Consider the following 17441-nt stretch of genomic DNA (forward strand, 5'->3'; position numbering starts at 1 on the left):
ACTGGCAATAGTGGGACGTAGTATTGCCCCAGAAGCCGTGTACATGGATTTGAGTGTATTATCAATTTTACGATCAGCTGGCTCTTTCAAGGCAATAGATCCTGGAACAGGTAAAACACCTTTTTTGAGAGTCTGGATACTGACGCGTCAACAATGGGCGGGTTTTCACATTTTTTTCTATCCCCTACCGGGAAAGGAAATGCCTTCAGAACCCTTTTAGGGATCTGGAATTTTTTATCTGGGTTTTCCCAAGCTTTTTCAAAAATAGCATTTAATTTTTTTGACGCAGGGAAGGTTAGCAAGGCCTTCTTATTCTCAGTGAAGTAAGCCTCCTCAACCTGTTCCAGTGTTGTATCAGCAATATTCAACACATCTCTAATAGCCTCTATCATCAACTGTACCCCTTTAGCAAGAGATGCTGCCCCCCGCAACACATCCCCATCACCGTCTGCAGCGTCAGAATCGGTATCCGTGTCCTCCTGCATGATCTGTGCAAGAGCACGTTTTTGGGAATATACAGCGGGGAGCCCTGAGGTACCAGAACTGGGCCAGACTGCCATAGAGTTCTTTAAAGCCTGAGTTGCAGATTCATTTTGTGCAACCCTATTTGAAATCTGAGAAATCATAGATTTGATAGAGGATAACCACTCAGGCTCCCTTGCTGGTATCTGTGCTAAACAAGTGCAATCCTGATTACATGGAATGGTATCATCCTGAGAGGACATATCCTCTGCAGCATATGACACAGGGTCCCTGGACATAGCTGTATGGAGACCACAGACACTCTACACACACACAGGGGAGGGCAGACAGAGTTTCACCCCCAAGGATGGCAAGAGAGACACAGAGATTGGAGCCAACCCACACACCGTGCCCTTTAGGTAAAAGGTGATCCCCTACCAGTGCTAACTGTGCACCTTAATAGGTTACACAGTCTGTATTTCGCCTACCCCCTTCTATAAGCCGCTGGTACCGTGAGAGATAACTGGAGTTGCTGTGGAGGGACTTGCTCTTCCTGGACAGCGCTGTGCAGGCAGGACAATGGCGCTGAACGCTGCTGGGTCCGCTCTGAGAAGTTCCACGGACCCCAACAGGCTTTCTGACCAGTGCAGGGTTTAGGCGCCGGCTCAGGGTGCCTCCTCACAGCACCGCGTGCCTCTGAGCTCTGGAGCGCGGTTAATACCGCGCTCCCTACCCTGTTGCCGCTATCTTCACACCGGCCCCCCGCTTGCAAGGTGGGTCGGTGACTCACTCGCCACCGATCTTCTGGCTCTGTAAGGGGGTGGCAGCATGCTGCTGGGGTGAGCGATCCCCTGTGGCGGAGAATGATCTATCCCCTCAGGAGCTCCGTGTCCTATCAGTGAAGATAGTGGCTCAGACCCCACAGGGCGGACACTACTTTCCCCCTTAGTCCCACGAAGCAGGGAGGCTGTTGCCAGCAGCCTCCCTGTAAAATAATAAACTCTAAAAAAACTTTTATCTAAAGAAGCTCTGTAGAGCTCCCCTAGCTGTGACCGGCTCCTCTGGGCACATTTTCTAAACTGAGTCTGGTAGGAGGGGCATAGAGGGAGGAGCCAGCCCACACTCTCAAACTCTTAAAGTGCCAATGGCTCCTGGTGGACCCGTCTATACCCCATGGTACTAATGTGGACCCCAGCATCCTCTAGGATGTAAGAGAAATAGGGAAAGTTATTTCATAATGAGCAAAACTGGTGAAACACAGTGTACTGTGAAGTCTTTTTTTAATTATGCCATGTGACACTCCCTATCCGTTATACAAAATAAATATAAGTGTTAATTAAAGGCCTAATTCAGAAACAGTGGCAATGTTCCTGCAGTTGAGTGATTTTTTTTCTGCTGTGCTTCTTTGTCTTGGTAACCCTTACTGTGCATGTGCGAACCCAAGCGCCAGATGGCATTCGCTGTTGTTTGGCTTCATTAGCAGTTGACAAAGGCTTTACGATTCTTGGGTGTTTCAGGATGGAGACTAAGAGGGGACCTAAAGTGAGTGAAAAAAGGGACTGTTTCATGGGTGTGATATGGGTGTGTCACGGGTGTATCTAGGAACGCTGCTGCATTCCCAACCACTGCTTCAGAGGCCATGTTTAGCTGGATTTGAGGATAGTAACTCGAGTAGACCCTTGGCTACTGTGAATGTTAATGGTGTGACCATTGTGGCGTCAATGTTGAAGTGTTTCAAATTTCCATTGCAGTTGCACAGACCATGGAGCCTGAAAGTGGGCATCTCAGTTCTTGTACACTCCATCACATGGTGGGACACAAAGGGAAGGCTGTGATTAGCATCTTGTATACTTCTGCAACCACTTGATCAGCTTTGATCGCAACTGCATTATCACCCATCTCTGAGTTAGGTCCTAAGTTTAAATCAATGCAAAAATCTGTTTGATTCCTGTTTAAAACATAAAATTGGAAACTGAACTCTCTTCAAATGATGTAACAGGGAGGATGTTCCTAGATGGTTATTCTTCCTACCTCTACTTAGTGTGGCTTCACAAATGGTACAGATGGCTTGGCAATTGTCAGGATTTGTGTAAAAATAATTCCACACACACTGCAAGCGATGTTTTTTTTTTTTTTTTTTAGTTTTATGCCCAGGCATGACATAGACCTTCTTTTCATCAATGGCAAGAACTCCTGCCACTGGTGGCTGACTTACACAAACAACATCCTCATCATCAACATCCTCATTAGCGTCAGATACACAAATATCCCTCTCATCCTATAGCACTTCCATAGTGGCACTGTGTGTGGTATATGGCATGTTGGTAATTTTAATTTTTTTTCGTCTGTAAACATTTTATTTTTTTATTAGAGGTGATAGTAACATAGTATCTAAGGTTGGAAAAAGACAATTGTCCATCGGGTTCAACCTATTTGTGGTCTCCTATGCACGATTATTTTGTATAAAATTTTGACTGAAGTTGCTGACTGCCGTTCCGATTAACCCCTCTTTTTTATAATAACCATAGTGCATGACTATGCCCCGTAACCCTGGATATCCTTATCCATTAGGAATTTATCTAACCCATTCTTAAAGGTGTTGACTGAGTTGGCCATTACAACTCCCTCAGGCAGGGAATTCCAAACACGTATCATCCTTACCGTAAAAAAGCCTTTACGCCGTATTGTGTGGAATCTCCTCTCCTCTAACCTGAGCGAGTGTCCACGAGTTCTCTGTGTTGATCTAACCAAAAACAGGTCCTGCGCAAGATCTGTATATTGTCCCCTTATATATTTTTAAATGTTGATCGTGTCCCCTCTTAATCTCCTCTTTTCCAGTGTAAACATGCTTAGTCTTGCAAGCCTTTCCTCGTCTTCCAGCGTCTCCATACCCTTAATTAGTTTGGTCGCCCGCCTTTGAACCTTGTTTAGCTCCAGGATATGCTTTTTGTAGTAAGGTGCCCAGAATTGTACACAGTATTCAAGGTATGGCCTCACAAGTGATTTATATAACGGGAGTATAATACTCTCGTCCCTAGCATCAATTCCCCATTTTATTCATGCTAATATCTTATTAGCCTTCTTTGCTGCAGTCCTACTTTGGGTACTACTGCTCAGTTTGCTATCTATGAGGACACCTAAGTCCTTTTCCAGTACAGAATCCCCTAATTTTACCCCATTTAGTAAGTAGGTGTTATTTTTGTTCTTGTTACCACAGTGCATTACCTTACACTTGTCTGTATTGAAGCGCATTCTCCATTTCGCTGGCCAAGCTTCTAATTTAACTAAGTCATTCTGAAGCGACTCAGCATCCCCCTCCGCATTTATAACTTTACACAATTTGGTATCATCTGCAAAAATTGACACCATTCTCTCTAGCCCTTCTGTTAGGTCATTAATGAAAATGTTGAACAATAGCGGTCCTAATACTGAGCCTTGCGGCACACCACTTAGCACTTCAGTCCAAGTTGAAAAAGATCCATTAACCACAATCCGCTGCTCCCTATTATCTAACCAGTTTTTGACCCAAGTGCATATTGTGCTTCCTAGCCCTGATTCTTGTAGCTTGTAGATAAGTCTCATGTGTGGTACAGTATCGAACGCTTTGGCAAAATCTAAAAAGATTACATCCACCTCTTTACCCTGATCTAGGTTTGCACTTACTGTTTCATAAAAGCCAAGTAAGTTGGTTTGACAGGATCTGTCCTTCATAAACCCATGTTGATTCCTTTTAATGACCTTATTGACTTCAAGGAACTTCTGAATACTGTCTCTTAGAATACCTTCCAATACTTTCCCTACTATAGATGTAAGACTAACTGGTCTATAATTACCTGGTTCAGCTTTACTTCCGCTATATGCCAGTCTTTGGGAACCATACCTGATATTACTGAATCCTTAAAGATCAAAAATAGCAGTTTTGCAAGTTCAGAATGAAGCTCCATTAGAACCCTTGGGTGTATACCATCGGGACCTGGTGACTTATTAATCTTTAAATGTTTTAATCGGTCACAGACTACTTCCTCGCTTAAATAAGTACCTATCAGTGGGATATTCTCATTATTGAGATTATATGTTAGTCCCTGAATTGGGTCCTCTCTAGTAAATACTGTTGAAAAAAACTCATTTAGTGTGTCCGCTATGTCATTATCATTTTTGCTTAAGACTTCCAACTTGTCTTTTAAAGGGCCTATACTCTCCTTCTTTAATCTCTTGCTATTAATGTATTTAAAGAATTTTTGGGGTTCACTTTGCTTTCCTTTGCTACTAGTTTTTCAGTTTCTACTTTAGCCGCTCTTATTTCGTTTTTGCATATTTTGTTACATTCCTTATAGTGCTGAAATGACTCTGCTTCCCCGTCAGATTTGTATTTTTTAAATGCTCGCCTTTTCTTGCCCATAAGTTCCTTAATCTTTTTGTTAAGCCACATTGGTTTATGATTTTTATTCCTTTTTTTGCTGCTCGTAGGAATAAATTTGAGTGTATTTTTAGCTAGCAGGAATTTTAGTACCTCCCATTTCTCCGTAGTATTTTTTCCTAAAAACAAACCTTCCCATTCAATATCCCTGAAAAATACCCTCATCTTTTCAAAATTTGCTTTGCTAAAGTTTAGAGTCCTAGTTGAGCCAGTATAGGGCTGTTAATGGAAACTGATATTGAATGTGACCATATTGTGGTCGCTGTTTCCTATGGGTTCCCCTACTATAATACCTGATACCAAATCCCCATTGTTTGTTAATACCAGGTCTAAGATTGCATTGTACCTAGTTGGTTCCTCAATTAGTTAAACTAAGTAGTTATCATTAAGTGTGTTTAAAAACATATTGCCCCTAGCAGTATCACCAGAGCCGGCCATAGGCATAGGAAAACTAGGCAATTGCCTAGGGCATTTGATATGCCTAGGGGCATCAGCAGCTTCTGCTGATTAAAATGATATGCAGCATGCCTATATTCTGTGTGTAGCATTTCATATGCAGATACAGCCACAGTCTCACACAGTATATAGGCATGCTACATATCATTTTAATCAGCAGAAGCTGTTTGTGCATCCTATCCACATAGCAATGCAAATAAGATGCATTTTCATAAAAAAGGTGCCCAACGTTAGCATTGAGACAAGATTTATGAGGACACATCTGTATCCAAGCAGAGGCAGAGGTCACAGTGTTAGTGGCAGTGTGAGTGCTGTGTGCATGTGAGTGGGTTGGTTATGCAGTAGTGTTCGGAATATGTGTAAGGAGCATTATGTGTTTCATGTAAAAATGCATTAATAATGTGCAACATATGTCATTATGTGTATAAGGGCATTAATAATGTGTGGAATATGTGTAACAGGGTACTACTGTATGTGTGTCATTATGTATATAGGGGCACTAATAATGTGCAGCAAATGTGTAGGGGGCACTATGTGTGTCATTATGTGTATAAGGGCATTAATAATATGCAGCATATGTGTAAGGGACATTATGTGTAAAAGGGCATTAATAAAGGTTGTCATAATGTGTAAGGTGCATTATGTTTATAAGGACATTAATAATGTGTCTCATATGTGTAAGGGGCATTACTCTGTGGCATTATGTGTATAAGGTGCTCTACTATGTGGCGTTGCGTATAGAAAGGGCACTACTGTGTCGTCTAATGTGAATAAAGAGCGATAGGGTGTGGTGTAATGTGAATAAGGAGCAATTCAGTGTGATGTAATGTGAATAAGGGGCTCCACTGTGAGGAGTAACGTTTATAAGGTAAAGTGATACTGCTGTGGGATGTAATACGAATTATGGACACTATCGCATGATCACATGTGAATAAAGTTGCAGTACTGTGTGGCGTGATTGGAATTGGGGTTACTATTGTGTGGCCATGCCCCTTGCCAGCAAAAACACACCCCTTTTTGGGCTGAGCACCAAATGTGCGAACTGTTCCTATTTAAAATATTTGGGGTACAAACACCAAAATAAGGACTGCTATCAGTGAGGGGTGATGGTGCTGGGAAAGAGGTGCAAGGTCGGAGGCGGAACCAGCGGTGGTGCAAGGGGGCACCAGCCAAAATCTTGCCTAGGGCATCATATTGGTTAGGGCTGGCTCTGACTATCACATGAATCGTTTTTCCAGTTTATCTCTGGATAGTTAAAATCTCCCATCACTACTATGTCTCCTACTCCTGCTGCTCTTTCAATTTGCTTTAGTAACAATTCCTCATCATATGCGTTGATACCAGGCGGCCTAAAGCATACACACAATACTAACTTTTTTATTCCTTTTTCCCCGCATGCAATTTCTACCCATAATGTCTCGACAGTGTCTACAGTCCCCTCCTGAATGTTGAAGTACTATCATGACTGGTAGCAGCTGAAAAGTTAGTACTGGTTTGCTCCTCCTGCTCTTCTATCGACTAATTCTTATTTATTTTTTTACACACTGCTGCATTTCACTACTTATAGTAATGGTGATACACTGACAACTAATGAAGATTTTTTTTAACTGTTCCTGAACAACACTCATTTCATTTATTTTAAACTGCAGTAAGTAATGTTGGCACATATGGAATGTTATTTTTTAACTGTGCCTGAACAACACACACATTTTATCTTTTAACACTGTGATTCACAGCACTGTTAGTAATGGTTGCACCCACTGAATGTTATAAGCCTTCTATTAATTTATTGTGCTTGACATTAACTATACACTTTAAGCTAGCTTATCAACTAAAATAAAGACATGGACACAACTGCGTTGGATTAAATGGTCATTGAATTTATAAATTGGAATGACCTTATTCATAGGAGGTGGCCAGGAAGACGCTACCACTAACCAGCTCTAGTCAAAGAGCTAACAAAATGGCAGTGACTAAACGCCTGAACTGAAATGACGATGACTGAAATGCCCCATCTATATATATATATATATATATATATATATATATGTTAGCATAACCTGTGTTGTGAAGGTCTCACCACCCCTTACTGTAGCACAGTAAGGACACTCCCCAAAAAAGCACCCATCAACCCCCCCCCCCACACACACACACACACACACACACAAGGGCAGGACATACTTGCCATCCTTAAAAAGGGGTAAGTTGACCCACGACACCACTTATGCTACACGTGACAGCTGGCCAGTAGCGCCTTCCCACCCACTAATTCTGAAATAAACTATATTAGTAAACCAAATTTAAAAGAGCCAAGTTAAAGTTGCACTCACTGATAGGCTGGCCCTAACCAATTACAACTCACTACAAACCTAAAACTGCCTAGCAAGAGATGATAACTTCAACCAATCACAAAAATTCAGAACGCTGGTATTTTGTGAACCCAAGTTTGAATCTATGTGTGGTCCTGTAGTAGGCACACGGTGCAGGAAGCTCAGAGGACATAGGTAAGTCTTGCTCATGAGGAACACTGACAGATGATAATACCTTTAGGAATATTTATTGAAGATTTCCATGGAAGACATACAGCAGCTGAATTAAACTTGGAACAGTCTAGGTTTGAACAAAGTCTGTACTTAGTAAATAACTGGAACAGGTAACAGCAAGAAGAAGTATTATCTAGACAGGAACTGGTGAGGCAACTAGAACTGGAGTTTGCTTGGAAGCTGTTTATCTTGAACCAGACCAGAGAGACAACTGGAACTGGATTCAGAACTTGGAAGCTGATATACTTTTACCGGACTGGAACCGGAGAGACAGATGGAACTGGAGTCAGCCACAAAGCTGATAAACATGAACCGTACTGGAACCGGAGAAAGAGCTGGAACTGGAGTGAGCTTGTAAGATGATGAACTTGATCCGGACTGGAACCGGAGAGACAGCTGGAACTGCAGTACACACACAAATATACACTGGATGGAATGCTCTGGGACTAGAATAGCAACACACTCTAGAACACACTGAAGAGAAAACGTAGCTCCTGGAATCACAGTACATGTGCAAGCACTTAATGCTGGAAACACTGAAGTGGCAATGCTGCTGCAGTCACAATGCAGGTGCAAATACTAAGTACTGTGAACACAGTGCTGGTAATGTTACTAGAGTCTTAATGCAGGTGAAATACTTGGAGCTGAGTCACAGTGCTGATAATGCTGCTGGAGTCTTAGTGCAGATGAAATACTTGGAGTTGAATCACAGTGCTGGCAATACTGCTGTAACTTGGAATTGTTGGTATCAAACAGGACAACAGGAACATGAGATGAACACTGGAGTCTGAGCCTGAACACAGCTGAGATAGCAACGTAGTTCTGTGCAATTTGCTATAGCTGTGTTGCGTTTTTATCCCCCTTGCTGGTTATCCATTGGACAGCGGAGTCATGTGACTAATCGATGCTTGTGGCTGGAGGACTTGCGATCAGCTGATCCATGACAACATGGCAGCGTCTGTGACAATGGGGGGCCAGAGCAAAGTTCAGGGGTACCAGAACCAGTGCAGCAGGAGGCAGAATGAAGGGCTCACCAGTAAGGCATGAAATGCTAAGTTCCGGTTCCTGACAGCTGAACAACCGTACACACTTTTTATTTTTTCTAACACTTTAGTAAGTAACTGTGGCACCTACAGAACATGGTTTTTTAAGTACAGTGCCTGAACAACAACACGTATGTTTTAATATTTTTAACAATGTGATTCACATCGCTATTTGTAACAATGGCACCTACTGAATGTTATTCTTTAACAATGCCTGAACAACAACAAACACATCTTTTTTTAACACTGCAGTAAGTAATGGTGGCACCTGTACTGAACAATATTTTTTAAGTACAGTGCCTGCCCTGAACAACACACACATTTTTTTTTTTTAACGCTACAGTAAGCAATGATGGCACCTATATTGAACATTATTTTGCCTAAACAAATTTTTTTTTATAATCATAATATTTCTTACACTGACACAGTCACAGTGCTGCAGCCCACAGCCATTCACTGATGACACCGACACAGTAGCCCACAACCCTTAACCACTTAACTGATGATTTTTCCCTTCAAAACCATTGATAATATTGTTTTTAAAAATGTTTTATTTAATATTGTTTAAAAAGTATTTTTTTTTAAATATTTAAATATAATATTATGCACATCTGCAGAATGAACATCCTCATCAGAATCTGGGGACACAGTGGGGTGGCATGGTTTCATGTGATCTGACTATGCCAGTTAAGTGGTTTTAATCTTCACTGGCAGTCACACTGCAGCCCACAGCCCTTTATTGAGGACACTGACAGCCAACGGCCTAGTTTACTGATCTCACCCCTGCACCTCACTCCCTCCTTCCATCTCTTGACCTTGCACCTCACACCTATACATTACTCCCTCCTTCCATCTCTCACCCCTGCACCTCCCTCCCACCTTCCATGTCTCACACCTGTACCTCTCACTTCCTCAATCTTACTCCTGCACCTCACTCCCTCCTTCCATATCTCACCCCTGCACCTCACTCCCACCTTCCATCTCTCACACTTCTACCTCACTCCCACCTTCATATCCCCCTGTGCCCCCATTTTCTTTAGGTATCCCCCCTCATAGCAGTGTCATTATCCCCGCCCCCTCCAAAGCAGTGTCATTAGTCACCATCCCCACACTCCCCATAGGTCTCCCCCATAGAAGAGTCATTACCACCCCCCGCCTTGCCATACCAGTGTCTGTACACTTTTCCCCTTGCCCCCACAGGTCTCCGCCATAGCAGTATCATTAGCCCCCCTCCCCCCATAGCAATATCCTTAGCCCCTCTTCCCTCATCCATATCTTACCTTTATCCTGTGTGCAGGGGCACTTTAAGAGAGGAGGAGGCCCGTGTTCAGCCTCCTCCATTCTGGCCCCCTCCTCTTTGCCGGCAGCGCTGAGAGTCTGAGTACTAGAGGGCTCAGACTCTACTGCGCATGTGCAGATCTCCGTGGAAATGGCCGCTGAGCCATTTTCACTGTGTTTTAACAGCTCTGAGGATGCCGGCGCTGGACTTTGGAAGGGTGAATATTTTAAAAAAGGGGGCATCGTGTGCGGTGGGGGCCCCATCTGAACTCAGGGGCCCGTGTGCACCACACACACTGCACCCATTATTGAAATGCCAGTGCCTGTGTGGCTGTAGTGCAGGGGATTTGCTGGAGTTCCCCAGGCTCTGAATGGCTTCCTCCAGTCTGCAGCTGCTGTCTGTGTGTGCTTGCTGCTCAGCTCTGCCCCCGTGTCAGGCAGAAAAGGAAACTAAACTCACTTCCTGCCTGTGTGAGCTGTGCTCCGGCTCTGTGTGCTGCTGCTGCAGCCTCCGTCCTGACTCTCCTGGCTAGCTGGCTGGTATAACAGAGCAGACCCCTAGGCAAGAGATGCCCCTGGGCATTCCAGATGCCCTAAGCATTTTCCTATAATGCCTATTGGCTAGAGCTGGCACTGCACATGCTGCCCACACTCTTCCACATGGCACCCTGCAGCTAGCATGCACCAAAATCTTCTCCCTGGCTGCCGGTCAACTTTCCCCCCCACCCAGAACCTTTCAAACAGTTGTGCTTTCATCCCATGCTGTGCATGCACTACACCCAGCTGTAGTGCATGTGAAGAGTTAGTGGGCAAATTAACCACTGTAGTCCCTAAAACAGCCATAACACAAGGCAGCACTATCAATCCACATATGGGCTCCTTATGGCTGTGGTTGTCAAGCTTTTTTGGTTCAGTGCACCCTGAAGGTCTGAGACCTTTTTTGTGGCACTTCTAGGTGCCAGTGGGGCCAAACTTTAAAAAGCTATACTATTCAGAGTTTGGTACATAGGTGTCAGACCATAATCCCCATTGTTCATAATGGGAACTGCGATCTTCAGCACAAATGAGCCTTCTGCAGGAAATTTCAGTGATATCTCCTGCATTAGGCTGGTAGCACATAGCAATAATTCATAAAATTATGCAGAAACTGCTATTTCTACATAATTTTATGAAAAAAATGTGTCACACATAGGCCCGTAATCTGAAACAAAACCCTCAGAGCTGTCACCCAGGTATGGAAGCTAGAACAGAAGAAGATTGTGCTCACCTGCCATCCTCATGTTTCTCCATGTCACTTCTGACCAGCTGCCAGCAGGACTCCATTGCCTCAGCAGAAGAGGAGGACCAAGGTAAGTGGCAGAAAAGGAAGAAAAAGGGTGTAAGGAAAAAGGGCTTGGGGAGGGGAACATGTGACATAAGCTAGGGCCTGGGTGCAGGGTACATGGTAACACATACTGGATCCTGGAGGGGGTGCAATGACATAGAAGGGATCAACATAGTGACACACACACTGGGGCCTGGGAGGGGGCATAATGATACACATAATAATGCCTGGGGGGTGGCATGGTGACACACACACACACACTGGGTCCTGGAGGGGGAGGCAATGACATAATGACACACACACTGGGGCCTGGGATGGGCGCACAGCAGGGATATGTGGTAAGGTTAACGGCTGGGGAGGCACTGGCTTGTACCAGAGCCAGATTTACACAAAATATGTGAGCCAAAGTGTGCATGTGGGCATTATACACAGGTGCAGCAGTATATACTGCTGGAAATTTGGTGAGTTTTGATCAGAGATGTGCAGATAAGATAGGCAGGGGAGGCACCCTATAGACTTTTTACTCCAGAGTTTTGACTATAAAAATGATTAGAATAGTACAAAGAAGATATTTCTAATATGTTCTTTGTATTTTTTATATACTTTATATAGTCAAAAACTCTGGTGTATACTTAAGTATGACAGGAAAGGCTCTGCCTTAACTGCCTCACCTCATCGCATGTCACTGGGGCACGCTGATACACATACTGGGGGTGGGTTACATAGTGACACACACATACACACTGGGGGGGTATAGTGATACAAATTAGGGCCTGTGGGTGGCATGTTGGCATGCAAAAGTTGGCCTTGGAGAGGGAAGAGAGAAATAATTATAGTGATTACTATTAGGAAGATGGGGAGGAGCAGCTCAAGGAGCTCACCACAGGGAGCGCAGCATATGCAAAGAAGGAGCTGCGCCTCCTATGGAAACAAAGACCAGGGTCCTCATAGTTCGGAATGTGGCCAATTGCAGTCCCTGAGTGGAAGACTGGAGATGCTCCCATTCATCCGCTGACCCCTCCTCTATCCCTTATCCCTCCTTCTCTCAACAGCCAATCTGATAGGCAGCTGCGTTGGGGGGAGATGAGAGGCGGGCAAGGCAATCAGTCACTGCCGGAGCCTGCCCCAGCTCTCAGTCATCATTTGCAGCCAGCCTCTGTTCTGCCCACATCATGCCCTCACATGCAGAGCAGACACTGTGCAATCACCTATGTCTCAGTGGCAGCGCAGTTCTATAGTTGATATCCAGACTGGATCTCCAACCGCGGCACCCCTGTAGCTGCACTACGGCAAACCAGGATGCCGCGGCACACAGTTTGAGAAATGCAGCCTTATGGGGTATCACATACATATATGTATTCCTCACTAATACCCAGATCTGTTAATGATTATATTGACTAAAATGTATCAATACTACATATACAGTACTGAATGAAAGCAGAGTTGGTGCAGACTACTAGGAGCCTTTAAGACATTTTGTTCTACATAAAATTCAGCAAAAAAAAATGCTCAACTGGGAAAACAAAGCAACCCTTTCCCCAAACCAATAATCCTTTTTCGTTTATATCTATTTTCTTTCTTTTTTTTTATAAATTCTGTACCATTCCATTTAATGGAAGACTAGATTTTGTGACTTGTATATGAAATAAATCTTTGGAAATAGCAGTGTAAATCTCGGAAAGGCTGAATAGTGTTTGATACCTAGAACTGTGAGTCTTTACTAATCACACTGTAATTGCCATTTCATTGAGCCCTCCTAGAGAAAAATTATGGGTGAGGGAATAAAAAAGGCAAAGAAAGGAAGAATTCACCTCTCCTTCTGCGATATATTATGATCTGTCATTGATTCTGTGTTAGGATCATTAGATTTAGTGTTTAACTTGAGTGCCTTGGGGGAAGTAAAGCTATTTGCAGTCCTGTGCTTGATGCTATTGCTCTCCATTTCATGTCATAGCAGACACGACACATCACTATTAAAACAGCAATGTCTTAAAAAATAAGTTACCTAATACAAGGTTTTTTCTTTATAATAGAATATGAGTTCTAGAGAGATAATGAAATTAGAATACAAAGGAAACACCAGCTTAAAGTATTTTAAAGTGTAAAGATATATAGGAAAATAGAACATCCTCCAATTGATTTAGACATGCCATTAATGATTAAGTTTTGAGTTAAGTTTGCATTACTTACTGAACACCTGCATCTTTGCCAGATTTAATTACAAGTTATGCAAATTTAACAGACACAATTCTAGACATGGATTCTTGTAATCATCTGTACTCCAAAACAGAACAAGTTTGCTGTTTAGGGGCTGCTGGCATGTTCTACATGCACATAGCTTTATGTTTTATAGAAATAACGAAAGTTACATTAACAATAAAAATTTGTCAACACATAAATATAATTATATATACTTCTATATATTTTTATTTAAATGTGTTCACAATTTTTTTTTGTTACTGTGAAATTATTTAATTCTATAAAACATTTCTATGAATATATTCACTGAGCCCTGGTTTCATTCAACCATATTGGTGTGTTGATTACTGTTATTATCTTTGGTCTTTATTTCAGTATATAGTTTTTTGTAGTGGATTATTTGCACTGGTCCACTACTGATTTCAGCAGCTTTAAGAATATAATATAAATAATTTCAAAGGATATTCTTCATGTATGTAAGGGCCAGATAATACCATTTTAAAGTCTGACATGCTGTCAGTTTTTATGGCACTAATAAAGTTATTCCCAAATTAATTGGTCCTTTTTAAATAACAGTACCACCCACTGCAATCTTTGGCATTCTTGAAAAAGTAATCTAGATATTTATTATATAAGATTTTTTTACTGTGAGACCTATTTTAAGAGAACTGCTGAATGTAAAATTATGGTTGAGCTATCAAAATAAAGTTCTTACCATGTAGATTTGCCAGTTGAACAGAAAAAAATAGATTAGGGTAACGGTTCGGGCATTGCAGAGCAGCAAAGTTCTCATGTCATTTCCATGGGAGAAGCATGCATGAGCAATGTAAACACGTGTTCTATCGCTAGAGGAATCAAAATAAAGGTCTTAACATGCAGATCGAAGAGAAAAATGAGATTGGGGTAACGGTTCGGGCGTTGTTGAGCGACAAAGTTCCCATGTAAAGTCTATAGGAAGAAGCTTGTGCGGGCAACGTAAACATTTGCTCTACTGCTAGATCCAAAATATCCACTTTATTTGTGTACCATGTGAAGGAGATCATTGCCCTTATCTACATAAGGTGCTCAGCTCAGTGTCAGACTTGGTGTGTGCATGGTGTTCTATGATCAGTCCTAAAGTAAGCCACTTAAGCTGACAACTTGCTTACCAGGAGCTCTTTGCATCTCTTAAGATCTGGGTCCATTTGAATGAAATACATAATATACAACTTAAATCTAGGATCAAGCATGGTTGCCAAAATATTTTATATATATTTATTTTTTATTTTTAGAAATGGTAGCTCAGTTTAAACTGTATGAAGTCTCAGAGCTTTGAACAAAATGCATCAAACAGTACAAACAATAGATCTATATATTTATTTAAACTTGCAGCTTGGTTCAAATTGCGTGGAGTAATAGGGCTTTAGACAAACTGCACTAGCGTAAAGTGCACCAAATGGTACAAACAACAAAAGTATGTTTTTTCTTGTTTTTTCTTTTTTGAACTTGCAGCTTGGTTCAAATTGCATTGAGTCACAGGGCTTTTAAAAAAAAAAAACACAATAGGGTAAGGGTGTGTACACACGGTGAGATCCTTGCTATGTCCTATTTTTACTTGCGATTTCCCTTGAACTCCCCGGAGGCCAGATAGGACAGATTTTGACTAACTTTTCTTGAGATCTGTACTATGTGTGCTTACGATTTTGGCTTATGTGAGATTTTGGCTTATGTGAGATGTCATTGACATGTGAGAAGAACTAGATAGTATACCGATCTAGCAAGGATTGACTTGCCTGCACAGTCTATCTTTTCTTGCGATGCCGACCTGGCGGGACCGCACATCGGGATCGCAAGGTGACTTTCACCTTGCGATCTGCACTAACTTTTCTTACGATTTTGACTATATAGTCAAAATCTTAAGAAAAAATCTCACCGTGTGTACACACCCTTAGGCATACCAAACGGTACAAACATTAGATCTGTATATATTTTTTATTTGTATAGCTTGTAGCTCAGTTCAAATTGCATGTAGTAACAAGGCTTTGACCAAAGTGCACTAGGGCTCTGGTTCTCAAACTGTGTGCAGTGGCACCCTGGGGTGTCTCTAGGAACTTGTAGTGGTGCCTAGGGTTGGTGGTCCAGGACCAATTCAATTGATTTATGGTCAATGTAATAGGAAAAGCCAAATGCTGGTGGCTGTTCATTATAAAATGTGTGGACAAACAGAAGCAAATCCTGTCCCCACACCACACAATTGAACCTAAAGGTGATATATAAATACAATTTACTTAAGTAAATTCCTTTCTAAAATGCTCAAAAAGGGAAAAAAAAATCTGGTTCTCTTGGGTGCCATGATTCAAAACAGTTTGGGAACCACTGCACTAGGGTAAAACACACCATACAGTAAAAACAATAGATACAGTATGTATATATATATATATATATATATATATATATATATATATATATAGAGAGAGAGAGAGAGAGAGATAGATAGATAGATAGACAGATAGATATACAGTACCTTGCTAAAGTATTCACCCCTTTTTGCATTTTTCATGTTTTGTTGCCTCACAACCTGAATTAAAATGGATTGTTTGAAGGTTTGCATCATTTCATTCACAGAACATGCCTACAACTTTGAAGATTTTTAAATCCCAGCTCTATGGAGTGTACGGCTTATTGTGGTCACATGCGCAGATACACCAGTCTCTGCTAAGGAACTCTGCAACTCCTTCAGGGTTACCTTTGGTCTCTGTGCTGCCTCTCTGATTAATGCCCTCCTTGCCCGGTCTGTGAGTTTTGGTGGCTGGCCCTCTCTTGGCAGGTTTTTTGTGGTACCATGTTCTTTCCATTTGAAGATGATGGATTTGACGGTGCTCCGGGGGATCATCAAAGATTTGGATATTTTTTTATAACCCAACCCTGACTTGTACTTCTCAACAACTTTGTCCCTGACTTGTTTGGAGAGCTCCTTGGTCTTCATGGTGTGATGCCTCTTGCTAAGTGGTTTTGCAGCTTCTGGGGCCTTTCAGAAAAGGTTTGTTTATACTTACAGATAATGTGACACTTAGATTGCACACAGGTGGACTTAATTTCACTAATTATGTGACGTTTGAAGGTATTTGGTTGCACCAGAACTGTCAAGGGGGTGAATACATATGCACATGCCAATTTTAACATTTTATTTATAAAAATTATTTTTCATTTAAATTTTTCTCATTTCACTTCACCAACTTAGACTATTTTGTGTAGATCCATCACATAAAATTCAGATAAAAAAAATGTAATTACAGGTTGTAATGTAACAAAATAGGTAAAATGCCAAGAGGGTGAATACTTTAGCAAGGCACAGTATATATATATATATATACATATATATACTTTTAAGGTCCCTTCGGTTAATCTGACTTCTGTACACTATAATTAGATTATAAACACGTCCAGTTTTGTCTATTTCACTAAGTTTTCCGTTTTTATTGGCCAATTAACAACAGGTGATTGCTTCCACTAAGAAAGTACATAGGCGGCTTCGCGCAGCGCCGGTTGTCATGGCACTGGAGCGCAAGCCGCTCCACTTCCGCACCACATGACTGGGTCACATGACGCGGATGGATGGGGAAGGTTCCCCGGGTAACCCTTATAGCAGGGATTGTGGCACTAATGATGAGCAGAGAAACGCTCGTTCACAATTTAATTAGATTAGGTAAGAAGTTTGGCCAATTAGCTTATGGTTGCAT

Source organism: Pseudophryne corroboree, chromosome 2 (genome assembly GCF_028390025.1).
Source record: "Pseudophryne corroboree isolate aPseCor3 chromosome 2, aPseCor3.hap2, whole genome shotgun sequence".
In the NCBI taxonomy this organism is placed as follows: domain Eukaryota; kingdom Metazoa; phylum Chordata; class Amphibia; order Anura; family Myobatrachidae; genus Pseudophryne; species Pseudophryne corroboree.